The 12,890-nt window shown below is 44.0% G+C and overlaps 1 pseudogene; it reads left to right on the forward strand.

Moving 5' to 3' along the window:
• Window positions 1-10,210: 10,210 nt before the first annotated feature.
• On the forward strand, window positions 10,211-12,017 carry LOC112821766 (small ribosomal subunit protein uS12-like; annotated as a pseudogene).
• The last annotated feature ends 873 nt before the right edge of the window (window positions 12,018-12,890 follow it).

Raw genomic sequence — 12,890 nt, forward strand, 5'->3', positions numbered from 1 at the left:
AAAGTCTGAGATGAGTGAGGCTGATTATCCCACACTCTATCATCAAGGAAGACTGGGAATGGGAGTATCTGTCCTCTTCAGTGTCTAGATTTATACATTAGGGAATTCTCTCAACATAGGTAGTTGAGGAAGGGGGTAGTGAGACACTGGCATCGCAGAAGAAAGAGAAACAGAAGAAGAAATAAGAAATACTACAGCTTGAAACAGATACTGAAAAAGTCAATTATGTTCTCCTGGCTGCAGTCTTCTCTTCCATGACGAGGGTCCAAATTGCCTTAAGTCATGGAGGCAACGATTGTGAGATTCCGTTGTCAACTATGTGCACAAATGGAATCACCATTGTCATCGTTATCATTATCAACATCATCTTCTTAAATATTATTCTCTGAGTGGAACCTGGGTCTTCGGACTCCCAGCCCAGTGCAGACTGAGGGGATTGGCAGAGAGATCCCTGTCTCCACCACAGAGTCTTTTCTTTCCCCCTAATCCAGGGTTCCTCGACCTCAGTCCCACTAACATTTTGGACCAGATAACACTTTGTTGTCTAGGCTGTCCTATGCATTGTAGGATGTTTAGCAGCATCCTTGGCCTCTACCCAGTGGATTCCAGTAGCACCGCCTCCCCAGTTGTGACATCCAGAAGTGTCTCTCGACACTGCTAAACATGCCCCAAGGGGCAGAATTGCCTCTAGTTGAGAACAAGTGTTCTAATCTCACCCTTAGGTTTTTCCCATTCCGTTGCCACCATACTGTCCTAGAGATAAGCTACTCACAGGGTCAGGTCTCCAGTTGCCTCAGGCCTCCTGCTAGCCACACTGAAAAAAGACCTAGACTTTTCCTCTGGAGAGATACTGTCCCTCTGGGTTCATGCCAGGAACACAAAGAACCATAGGGTCCCCTCTTTGCTCCTGCTGATGGAGGCCAGGTGGAGGGAATGAGCAATTCTCAGTAGGCTGATATTTACTCTTCGTTGCCCTGCACATGCTCATCTCTCAGCCTCTGCGCACTTAGCATGCTCTCCTTCACCCCCAAACACTCTCCATTTGCCCAAATCTGACCTTCCCTCTCTCCTTGAATTGATTAGCATTTCGCCCTTTCCAGAATGCTCAGTGCCCTAATCTAATACCACATTTTACTCTGGACTCCACCCTGAGGTATGCAGCTGTAGTGGGGGTAGGGGTGGGGTGGGGCAAACCACAGCTTGTGCTGAGACGCACCCTGACCAATCTCCCTATGAGAATCCTCGTCATGGAGATGGATGAGGTCACTGCTCATTTCATCACTCAGTGCTGTTAATTAAGACCCTCAGGAGAGATGCCTGAATCACTCCTAAGCAACTGGTCAGTTTTTATTTTATGGGCACCACAGAGTCCACAGTCCCTCATGGTTCATCTCCCCCTCTGATTACCCCCCCCCGCTTCATTTTCCCTTCCTTCTCCTAATGTCCTCCATGCTATCCCGTATGTTCCACAAATAAGTGAAACCATATGATAATTGTCTTTCTCTGCTTGCTTATTTCACTTAGCATAATCCCCTCCAGTCCCATCCATGTCGATGCAAATGGTGGGTCTTCATCCTTTCTGATGGCTGAGTAATATTCCATTGTATATATGGATCACATCTTCTTTATCCATTCATCTGTTGAAGGGCATCTCGGCTCCTTCCACAGTTTGGCTATTGTGGACATTGCTGCTATGAACGTTGGGGTACATATGGCCCTTCTTTTCACTACACCTGTATCCTTGGGATAAATACCCAGTAGTGCAATTGCTGGGTCATAGGGTAGCTCTATTTTTAATATCTTGAGGAACCTCCATACCGTTTTCCAAAGTGGCTGTACCAACTTGCATTCCCACCAACAGTGTAAGAGGGCTCCCCTTTCTCCACATTGTCTCCAACATTTATTGTTTCTTGCCTTGTTAATTTTTGCCATTCTAACTGGTGTAAGGTGGTATCTCATTGTGGTTTTGATTTGAATTTCCCTGATGGCTAATGATGTTGAACATTTTTTCATGTGTCTGTTAGCACCACAAACTAGGTCACTGACCAGGTTTGTCTTTCCCATTAGCTATTAGAAAGTTTAAAGCCAAATTTGTGGTTCACCCATAACATATATATTTTTATTTCTGGTTCTTCTAGTTTAGTCTCATTCCTGGCCCCATTTTGTGCCTTGACCCTTATGTTGTTTCTTTCCTTCCTTTTTTAAATTATGTCCCTTTGTTATATTTTATGTATTAATACTTTCTTGCACAAAGCAAGATATAAACAAGAAGATAGATAAAGATAAGATAAATAAAGATATAGTACCTCTTTATCTTTCATATGAAAGCTATGTATTTTCATGTCTTGTCCTCCCTTAAATGAATGTGAACTTCCTGAAAGGAGTAGCTGTATCCGATTCATATCCTCACTCACCTTCCCAACTTGTCCTCTCCCAGACCCAGTATCCAGCCCAATGCCTCTTACACAGGGACATGCAATAAGCATTTCTTATTTATTGATGGCTCTTTCTCTTAAGCATAAAAAGTATTCTTTCCTTCCTTCCTTCCCGAAAGATAAAGGCATAAAGGAGGAGACAGGTACATTCTGGAAAAAACTCCCCATTAGGCCTTCAATGTATCCCCATCTTAGGAGCTTACACTTAAATTCCCCTCTAACAGATATGACAAGTCTATGGAGCACATGCTGTGAGTAGCTGTAGCCAGGAGGAGGGGAAATCAGAAGCTATGACCGCTGGGTTGAATCCCAAGACTCCATTGGCAATATTGGTCTTGTTTTGGGAGGCCACATTTTAGCCAAAATCACCTTGTCTTTTCATCTGGATGTAGCTTGCCCACACTTGGCCTTCCTCTGCTGTGCCACGTTACACAGAAACAGGAAAAGGCTGTGTTCAATGAATATTTGTTGTATGAGTGAATCCCATTTGAACTTCCCAATGCTGCCATGAGCTAGACAGCAGCTGTAATTATCATCACTATCCTTATAGATGGGGAAATTGAGGCTTAGACACATGATCATCAGTAGAGTCAGGACCAGAACTCTTCATAAAGCATGGGACTCTGCTGCGGGTACGGGTCTCCATTAAGCATGCATCACCCTGAAACAAAGCCTGGGTCTCAGCTCCTGCAGACATACCAAAGTCCCCACAATGGCAGTAGTCTTTAAAGACCCATTCATTTGTTCATCCATTCATGCATTCACGGGCAACACCCACTTATTGAACATGGGACTATGCTAACTGCAGAAAGAGATATAAGGATAAACACTACCATTCTTGAGCAACTCAAAGCCTAGCTAAAAAACCGGACTTACAGACAAAATCATGATGCACATGATCAGCATTCATGGTGATTCTCCTTCTCCAAAGCTCCCTAAACCGTGCGTGTGACTTCATCGAAGCAATTTTCATATTGGATTGTAATTGTTTCTTGTCAGTTTTGCTCCCGATTATGATCTTCTCGAGGGAAAGATGGCTTTTATTTTAACCTTTGCATCCATAACATTTAGCCCAGTCCCTGGTACCAGTTTCCACTCAGGGTAATAGTTGCTGAAGGAGCACTTGCAGGGGGCTTTGGGGCTTAGAGAAATGGGCAGCTCTGCAGGAGCCATGGACGGCATCACAGAGGAGAACATTTTTTTTCATGGAGTCCGAAAACTGAGGCTTCCTGGTAGAAATGGAACAGGGAATAGCATTCCAGGCCAGGGGAACCCCATAAACATAACTAGCCTTAGTAAGCATTTCCTGTAAGCTCACAATGGTGTGCTGTGAAGGGCTCTAGGTAGACTATTGCGTATTGATTTGTTATGTTTTCAAATTCACTTGTTTATGGCTTAAGTGAAGCTGTTTTGATCTAAGGGTGAATTTGTTTACACTGAGGAAGCTGTATCAGGATGTTGTTATCGACATCTGTTGCTGTCGATAAGCACTCAGTAGCTCAACAGTTGATGGGCACCACTGGGAACTTACTGATAAAAGCCCATGGAGGAATAGCTATGACAGAAGAGACGTTTAAACTTTAAATATCAGGAATTTGTGAGGACTTAATGTCTGGTCTGGGCAGGGCTGCTCTTTGCTGATCTAAATAGATCTCTGGAGTTCTTGAGACCCTCGGTCCTACTGTAGCCAAGCCACTCTTGGTCGGCAGGGGCGTTAAACCATGTGGCAGTCTCAGGAAGAGAGCAGACATCTGCTCCTGCCTTGGCCAGGCTACTCCTTGCAAACAGTGGTACAAGTCATGTAACAGTCTCCGGAGTAATAACCTTCAGAGCGGCAGAACTGCCTGCCAGTACCTGTGCTGTCACCCACAGCAGCGAAGATCTAGGCCAGCAGGTGCCCAGCTTTTGGTTGGAAGGACAGACTCTACTGAGAACCAACTTGTAGAAAGGTACACCTCAACTAAATTTGAACTTTATTTCTTTCATCTCCCATTTGCCTGGAACAATAGTGTAATTAATCTATCATTGGTTTGTAGTATGTTATTTCTTTATTGGCTTATTAAGAGACATTATCCTGTATGCTATTGGCCTGTGAAATATTATTATAAATTATAATTCCCATGGTGAACTTGCATTAAATAAATTATTGGAATAGACAATCTCAGTCCGAGCAAAATTTGCCTCAAATAAAACAACATCTCTAGACCTCACCATACTCCCAGGAGGTTTTTTGGCGTCATTAACACAATTACTCTTATGATTGAGGGAATGAAGTCATAGAGAGACTGAGTACCTTGCCCCAGGCCACATAGCTACCATGTGGCAGCAGTAGGACCGGAATGTAGTACTGCTGCCTCCAAAGCACGTGTGCTATCAACCACTCTCATATAACCATGTCCGTGCAGGAAGGGAGAGGCGATCAGCTCCTCCCTCCACCTCCTTCTCAGAACTCTGGAAAGGTTGTAGCTCCCTCAGTCACTGAGAGCCCTGGGGTTCTGGGATCAACAGGAACTCAGTCATTTGCAATGGACATGCAGCAATGTAGGGCAGTCAGGCCTGAACATTCCACATAATAGGACCATCCTTCTTTTCCACTCACTGAACAGATGGCTCCATGGCTGCCCCAGGTTCTCCTAGGTGTTGGCCAGGCAGCCGAGGTGGATAGAGACTGCTTAGGCGCATGTTCCTCCCCACTTCAGTCCAGAGAGGCCTTACTTTTCCTCTCCAGGCATTGGCAATCTATAGGGAGGAGGACTTGGAAAGGAAGAAGCCCATTTAGCCCAACAGCAGTGGAAAATGCCAGCCACTTACTCCTGATGGAGGATTCTGGTCATCATCGCGTACCTGGGGCTTAGCAGTGCAAGGGGAGTGAGCCCTATGGCCGTGGAGGAGTTTCTGACTCAGGTACTCATGGTGTCTCTACCAGGGTCAATGTGCTTTGTTACCCAGCTGTCCTCACACTAGACCTCACCCTTAACCGGCCCTCTCACAGTGTCACATGAGAATGGGATATTGTGCATGACCTTATTAGGGAGCACTAATCAATATGTTTGATTGCTGGGTCTCCCTATGCACTAGACATGATGGAGGTGAGTTTACAACATGTTCATCTGAGACCTGCTGCGGATCAGGCCCTGAGCTGGGCTGTGTGCTCTGGGGGGGCTCAGGGATGCCCAAAGAAGGATCCCAGTGGACAGGGTCACAGATATGAAAAAGACAACATCAGCTGCCTGTTCTCCACTTTATGACTAGAGAAGTTTTAGTGGATATTAGGGAATTCTGTAATGAGTCACCAGCATTTATTCAATGTCTGTCAGACATATAGAATATCTCTCATCTTAATAACAACCTTAACTCAGACATCACGGTCCCATTTTACAGGTAAACAGAGTCTCCAAGAAGTTAAGGATATTTCCCAAGGCCACACACTCTGTAAATGTCATAGCTAGTGTTCAAACACAGGACTTTCTAGCTCTAAATCCCATGCACTTTCCACTGCACGTGTGCATCATGTGAGGAGGGGAAAAATCATTTTCCCTCTATTCTTCTAGGTTCTTGCCTGAGATCCCCTGTAATAAAAGCCAGATTCACAGGAGAAAAGCAAACAAAAGTTTAACAACACCTATACGTCCTATGTACATGGGAGATGCCCAGGGAAACTGACTGACTCTCCAAAATGACCCAAGCCACCACCTTAAATAACATCTCTAGCTAAAGACAACGAAGATGTTGGAGGGTAGGGAGTCAGTTGTGGGAGGTGACCAGGAAAAGCACAGTAAACAAGGTAAGGCTGTTAGGCAAATTGAAGTCCTTGCTTTCTCCATTGATAAGAGTATCTAGAGATTTAGAGTCATCCTTCTCTTCCCAGTACAGACAGATACTCTTGTAAATGGAGATTTCACTAATCAATGTAAATGTCTCCTGCAAAAAGGTAACTGCTCAGTTTTTGGAGTTGTTCTTATACCTGTTTTTTCTTAAAAATATTCAGACTGAAATAATCCTTATGCTAACAAGGCATATTTGGGGGTGGTATATTCTGCTCTCTTTCATCTCAGCCTGGGCCACGTATACAATACTTACCATCACCATCATCATCTTCAGTGTGTACACTGGGCTGTCAGTTCGTGCAAGAAGCCGCAGAAATAAATATGGACCATCTTTTGGAGATAAAAGTTGGTGATTTATAAACATTAGTTTTATATTGAAATCAACATTAACATACTAGAGGAGACAGGACAAGATTAACATAATTGTTTACGGTAAAGACAGAACCCCCACGCGTCTGCAGGCTCTCTGAGGCTCTGCCCTGGGTTTATGGGTCTGAGGTGCACCAGAACACGCCACTATAGGGGAACAAAATATGCCACCCCGAAATATGTCTCTTTGGCATGTGGATTGTTTTAGGCCAATTATTTTTAGGAACTAAGAAGCCTCAGGAAAAACCTGTGATCTTCCTCTAACTGCCTAAAAAAATTTAGAGGACCTGCTTCAGGAAAGGAGCTATCACCATAGATAAATAAGGTATGTAACCGGGGTTCAGGGGTAGGGTCCCAAACAGACCAGATTCGACCACTCACCACTGACAAAATCCAAAGGCAGAGAGATGAACGGTGGTGAAATGAAAACGGAATTTATTTCAGTGAGGCCAACCCTGGGAAGACAGTGGACTAATGTCCAAAGTGCTGAAAATACTTCTAGGTTTATATAAGTAAAACGTGGGACAAAGGTGGGTGGGTACATGCAGGTGGGCAGTAAAAGTCAGGTTGATCATTGTCTTGGGGTCAATCACACAGGGTATCGTTGGAGTCAGGGCAGTCCTTATTGCTTGAGGGGGTAGTTTTCCACTCCCTTCATGGGATGGTTTGCCCTCCAAGTCTTTTGCCTGAGTTAAGAGATAAGCTGGAAAGAACTTAAACAGAAAGTACAGACTAAGGTCAAAATGGCGGTAAAGTCCTCTTTCAGGCTTGGCAGACAGAGAGGAACTTTGCAAAATCTGTTTGTTAAAATTCCTCTCCATGTCCCATTATTTCCAAATGCCCTAGCAAACATTTGTTTACCAAACATTTACTCTTTTTCACCTTCCTGTGAATTGCTTTCCTTCCCTTTGAAATCACAGACCTGTAGCCCCTCCTCCTCAGTTCAGAATGACATTTATACCTCATTCGACCTGTCTTTGGAATCTCTCATGTTTATGTGGATTCCCCCTATGTACATAAACTAAATTTGATTTTCTCCTGCTGATCTGTCTCGGGTCAGTTTAATTCTTAGGCCAGCCAAAAAAAACCTCTGAAGGGCAGAATAAACTTTTACTCCCCAACACCACCCCAAAATATGACTTTTTGGCACATAGATTATTTGAGCTAAAGGCCACTGAGAACCAGCAGAAGCAGGAAAAGCTCTAAAAACATGGCACAAGTTTTCCTTTTGTATGGAAATTTATATTTATAAAGGATTTTTCCATTTGTAAAGATGTCTCCCTCTCCTGTATGAGGAAGAGGAAGACTATGAATAACTCTCATCAGTAGAGAAGAAACCAATTTAAATATGCATAACAGACCTTACTAAACAAATCTGTTCACCATACTTTTCTTGGTCACCTTCCCAAAACTTCCCTCCCTCTGCCAGGAAGCCCCAAGCCCCTTTTCTTTTGTTGGTATTTAAACTCAAGTTCTGACCACCCCTTTACTCATCACTCCATGCTCCCATGTGTACATATATGATACATATGTTAATAAACTTCTGTTTGCTTTTCTCATTAATCTGTCCTTGGCCAGTCTAATTTATGGACCCCAGCTGGAGAGAACCTGAGACAATTATGAAGGATAGCAGGATATTCCACCGCAAAATACATCTCTTTGGCGTACGGATTATTTGGAGCTGATTATTTTGAGAAACAGAGACATGGGAGAAGCTCTGAAAACAGAAGTACAAAAAAGTACAAGTTATCCTTTTGTAAAGGACATTTACATTTATAAAGGAAATCTCCATTTGTAATGTGTCTCCTTCTCTGTACCAGAAGAGGAGGATGACTCCATCACAAGAGACCCTAATCAAGGAGAAGGCACCTACTTAAATCTGCAAATTATACCTTACCAGTGTTTACCCTGCTTTTTCTGGTAACCTCCCATAGCTGGCCTCCTCCTCCCCCAACTTTCTCTTGTCTTTAGCTAAAGATGGTATTTAAACTGGTGGCTTAGCCTACTTCAGTGAGTTACTCATCTTTCCCTGGATATCTCCCAGTATACCTGAGGTATACACGTTAATAAATTTGCTTGTTTTTCCTCCTTTTATTTTGTCTTTTATTACTGGGAGTCTCAGGAAAGAACTCAGAAAAGTAGAGGGAAAATTATTTTTCCTCCGCTACAGGTAGAGGAAGGGATTTTGACTCCTTCACAGGATCTTCTTTTTCTTCTGCCGTTAGAGACAATTGGTGGGGAGTGTTGAGAAGCCCCCAGACTCGCCTAAGAAAGGTGAGCATGTAATGGCGGTGAGGGTGTCCTGAGGATCTCCTCTAGATTGGGATAGGTGGAAACTGGTCTGACACAGACTGTTCTGAGGCAGTTAGGCAAGCTAGGGGCAGAGGAATGGACTGTGGGACCCTTCAATCTCTTCTAACCTCAGGCAACTCTGTTAAAGTTTTTATCTTCTTGTTCTTTAGGAAATTTTTCATAAAACAACACTCTCATGTACTTAGAGAACTAAGATTCACCTTTCCTGGCCTCAGGGGACCTCTCCCAAGAGGTGTAGGAATTTGATTCTGTATGGCTACCAGGTCAGTTAGCACACTTCCTCTCCTTCAGTGCTTCTCAAACTTGGCTACACCCTGGGATCACCTGGAGACTCTTAACAAAATCTGATGCCTGGGCTCCACCCCCCAAAGGCCCTGATGTGCTTGGTTGGGGGTGTGGCCTGGCTTTTGTGGGTGTTCAAAGCCCCCAAGGTAATCTAGTGTACGGCAGGGGCAAAAACAACCGTGTCCAGTTTCAGGCCAAGGGCCAGGATCTCTGGCTCTTTGAAGGAGCAATTTTGAGTAGACTTGAGCTGCAACATTGCCCTCATCTTACCCCTGCTGATTAAGAAAATTCAGAGAAAAATCTCCCTGCTAGAAGCTCAAGGTGATAGGGTTTACTTTTAATAGATGAACTTACAAGGGAAAAGGTTTGATTTGCTTATAAAGTCCTGCTTTGGGGTGGGTTTTTTTTCTTGCCGCCATGAGAGCTCTAAGACCATCTGAAATGAATTGAATCCCAGCAGCAGAGGTGGATGGAATGAAGGTACCAGGGAGGAGCAGGTGAAATTGAAAACCAGAAGGCCCACTGCTGGCCTCTCTCTTGAGCACTTTCTGTTTTTCACAGATAGTTCTACAATAGTCTTGAATCCATCTATGGTTCACTATTCTGTCACTACACTAATCCAGGCCTCATATCTTCCTGCTGCTATACAAGTCTCCTAACTCTCTCCCTGCCACCAGTCTTCCCTTCTCCAACCACTGCATTGTGTCCAAGAAACGAGTCTAGAACATGTATTTGATCATGTCCTCCTGCATAAAAATCCCGCAGTGTCTGCTTCCCTACTGCATTTGAAATGAAATCTGAACTCCTTAGTATGACTCATAAAGTCATTCATGAGATAGCACTTGCCTACCTCTCCGGCTTCACCTCTCAGTTTCTCCGTAATCCCCCACCCTCCATGCACTCCAGGCCACAGTGATACAGACTCATAGCTTCCTAAACATGTTGTGCTCTTTCATGTCCCCAGGCCATTGTTCAGAGGGGTCTCTCTTTCTGGAACATTCTCTCCTTCCCCAGGCTAAGTCCCATTGGTTTATCAAGAAGCTTTCTTGAAGCCCATGGCGCAGGTAAGCACCCTCCTCCTTGCTCCCACAGCACCCAGGGATGGACCTCAGTCACCACTCTCATTATACTGTATTATGATCACCTGTTTCCTTGTCTACACTAGACTGTGATCGTTTCAACAGCAGCCCAGCATCCAGCCCACAGCCTGTCAGATTATTGATGCTTATTATGGTTTTCAGTAAAAGGGGTCAAAAGAATTCCCAAAACGTGTTCATTTCTGCCCATTCCCTTCTAGCAAAAAGGGCAACTAAAGTAGGTGGTTTGCATGGATGCTAAGAAAATAAATCTTTGTCCTAAGTGGCACCTCTTTCCCCTATGTGTTAATAAAATCTCTCTGAAAAGTATCAAGCAATTGCTGAATGACCAGCACTATGAGGGAGAAACAAAAACTAAGATATGATTGATTCTGCTCAGGCAAATGTCCTTCCTCCCCCCTTTGCTGTCATTGCATTAGGTAGTCCTTGGACGAATCCCTTCATGCTCTTCAGAACTGGCATGAGTCTTTTATACTGCCACACTCAAAGCATTTGAAGGACAAGAATCATGTTTGATGATCCCTCCATGACCCACCTGGACTGGGACAGGTGTTCAGGAAATGCTGTCCAGTTCTAAATTATGATGACCTGAGGGGGACACGGGCTGAAATATTTGCTTTGGGGCCCAAAATTAAAACTTTCACCTCCGAAGATGTTTTAAGTCCTTTCTGGAATGAAGCAAGCTATAAAGAGATGAATGCAGAAGAATGAAAATAGACATAAAAATGAATAAGTAAGGAAATGAAAAAATACTTGGTGAAAACCATTCTTTCTCACTCATTCATTTGTTCATACCTTTATTCATCAACCCATCCTTCCATCCAACCAACCACCCTCCACTTAACAAATATGTTTGTGCCTGGGGCCATGCCAGGGACTGTGATGAATAAGACAGGAACAATCTTTGCACTCATGCATGGGCTGACATTTTAACAGGGGAGCAGTTGCAAGTGTCAGCAAGAGAATGGAAAATGTGGTATGGAGGTGCACCCTAGACAGAGTGTGGCGTGTGTTCATTCATTCATCCACATGCTCACTCACTTACTCACTCAGTCCTCCCCAGCTCCTTGCCCAGGAGCACCACTAAATGCTTATTGACTAACGAGGTGAGGGCTGCTGCCGGTATAGTATGCAATTAACAAAAAAGTTACATGAGTTTCACTTGGAAGTCCCAAATTTAAATTTACATGTCTTGCTCTTTTGCTTAGGCCCGTGGCGCCGGCAGGATGGGCAAGTGTCGTGGTCTCCGTACTGCCAGGAAGCTCCGCAGCCACCCACGAGATCAGAAGTGGCATGATAAACAGTACAAGAAAGCCCATTTGGGCACAGCCCTGAAGGCCAAGGCTTTTGGAGGTGCTTCCCATGCAAAAGGAATTTGCTGGAAAAAGTAGGAGTTGAAGCCAAGCAGCCAAATTCTGCCATCAGGAAGTGTGTCAGGGTCCAGCTGATCAAGAATGGCAAAAAAATCACAGCCTTTGTACCCAATGATGGTTGTCTGAATTTTATTGAGGAAAATGATGAGGTTCTGGTTGCTTGGTCGCAAAGGCCATGCTGTTGGTGACATTCCTGGAGTTCGCTTTAAGGTTGTCAAAGTAGCCAATGTCTCTCTCTTGGCCTTACACAAAGGCAAGAAGGAAAGACCAAGATCCTAAGTTTTGATGTGAAAACATGACAATAATAAATTTTTGTAAGCCAAAAAATAAATAAATAAATAAATAAATTTACATGTCTTTTAAAAACATCTGCTTTCTTCCAATCTCTGTAGTAAGAAGGAGAACAAGCATGTAGAATGTCAGAATTATGATCTAATGATTGGACAGTCATGCCACTGCTATGAAGGAGCATGCTTGGCCAGAGGTACAATCGTTCTATAACAGAGTCCCTTGTGCTTAGCCAAAGGACATTTAACTTTCAATGACAAAGAAATGACATTTCTACCACCTGCCCCGTGAGGGAGAAAAAAAGAAAAAGTAAATCATGGTGCCATAATTTTAAGAGTGAGTAAGATCCACCTTGGACTGAAAATGTACAACCACTCCCTCCTCCCCTGCCTGTGTCTCTTCAGTTGCCAAGTTTGGACAGGGAAGCCTCTCCTAACTCTGAGAAGACCCAGGGAATCCAGCCAGAGCCAAGAGAGCTTTAAATGATATCTGCCTGTTTGATTTGACAAAAGATCAGACTTTGCATTTTCTAGCTAAACGGGACATGGGAAGAAACAGCAAGGGCAGGCTTGAGGATGGCACTATGACCTTGGCTGGAGCTCATTCCACGGTCAACATGAGTCATTTGAGAGATGGAGTCTCAGTTGGTTGTGAACTGGGTGTTAATACCTGACACAATTTGAGTTCTGTAGCAGGTGTGATGAGCTGTCACTCCCCACTCCTACTTGAGTCTGGATCTGTAGAAGCATCAGCAGGTTGGGAACGCTGGGGCTGGTTCTATGCATTTCTGTTTTCCAACTTTAGAACAGGCAGGGGGTCTAGGTGCTAAAAAAAAAAAAAAGGATCTAGCCCTTCTCAGAAGAAGATCTTTAGATGTGTAGGATTACAAAGGTCGGAGCAAGA

Source organism: Callorhinus ursinus, unplaced genomic scaffold (assembly GCF_003265705.2).
Source record: "Callorhinus ursinus isolate GAN/ISIS: 27379988/994484 unplaced genomic scaffold, GSC_fseal_2.0 scaffold1, whole genome shotgun sequence".
NCBI lineage: Eukaryota > Metazoa > Chordata > Mammalia > Carnivora > Otariidae > Callorhinus > Callorhinus ursinus.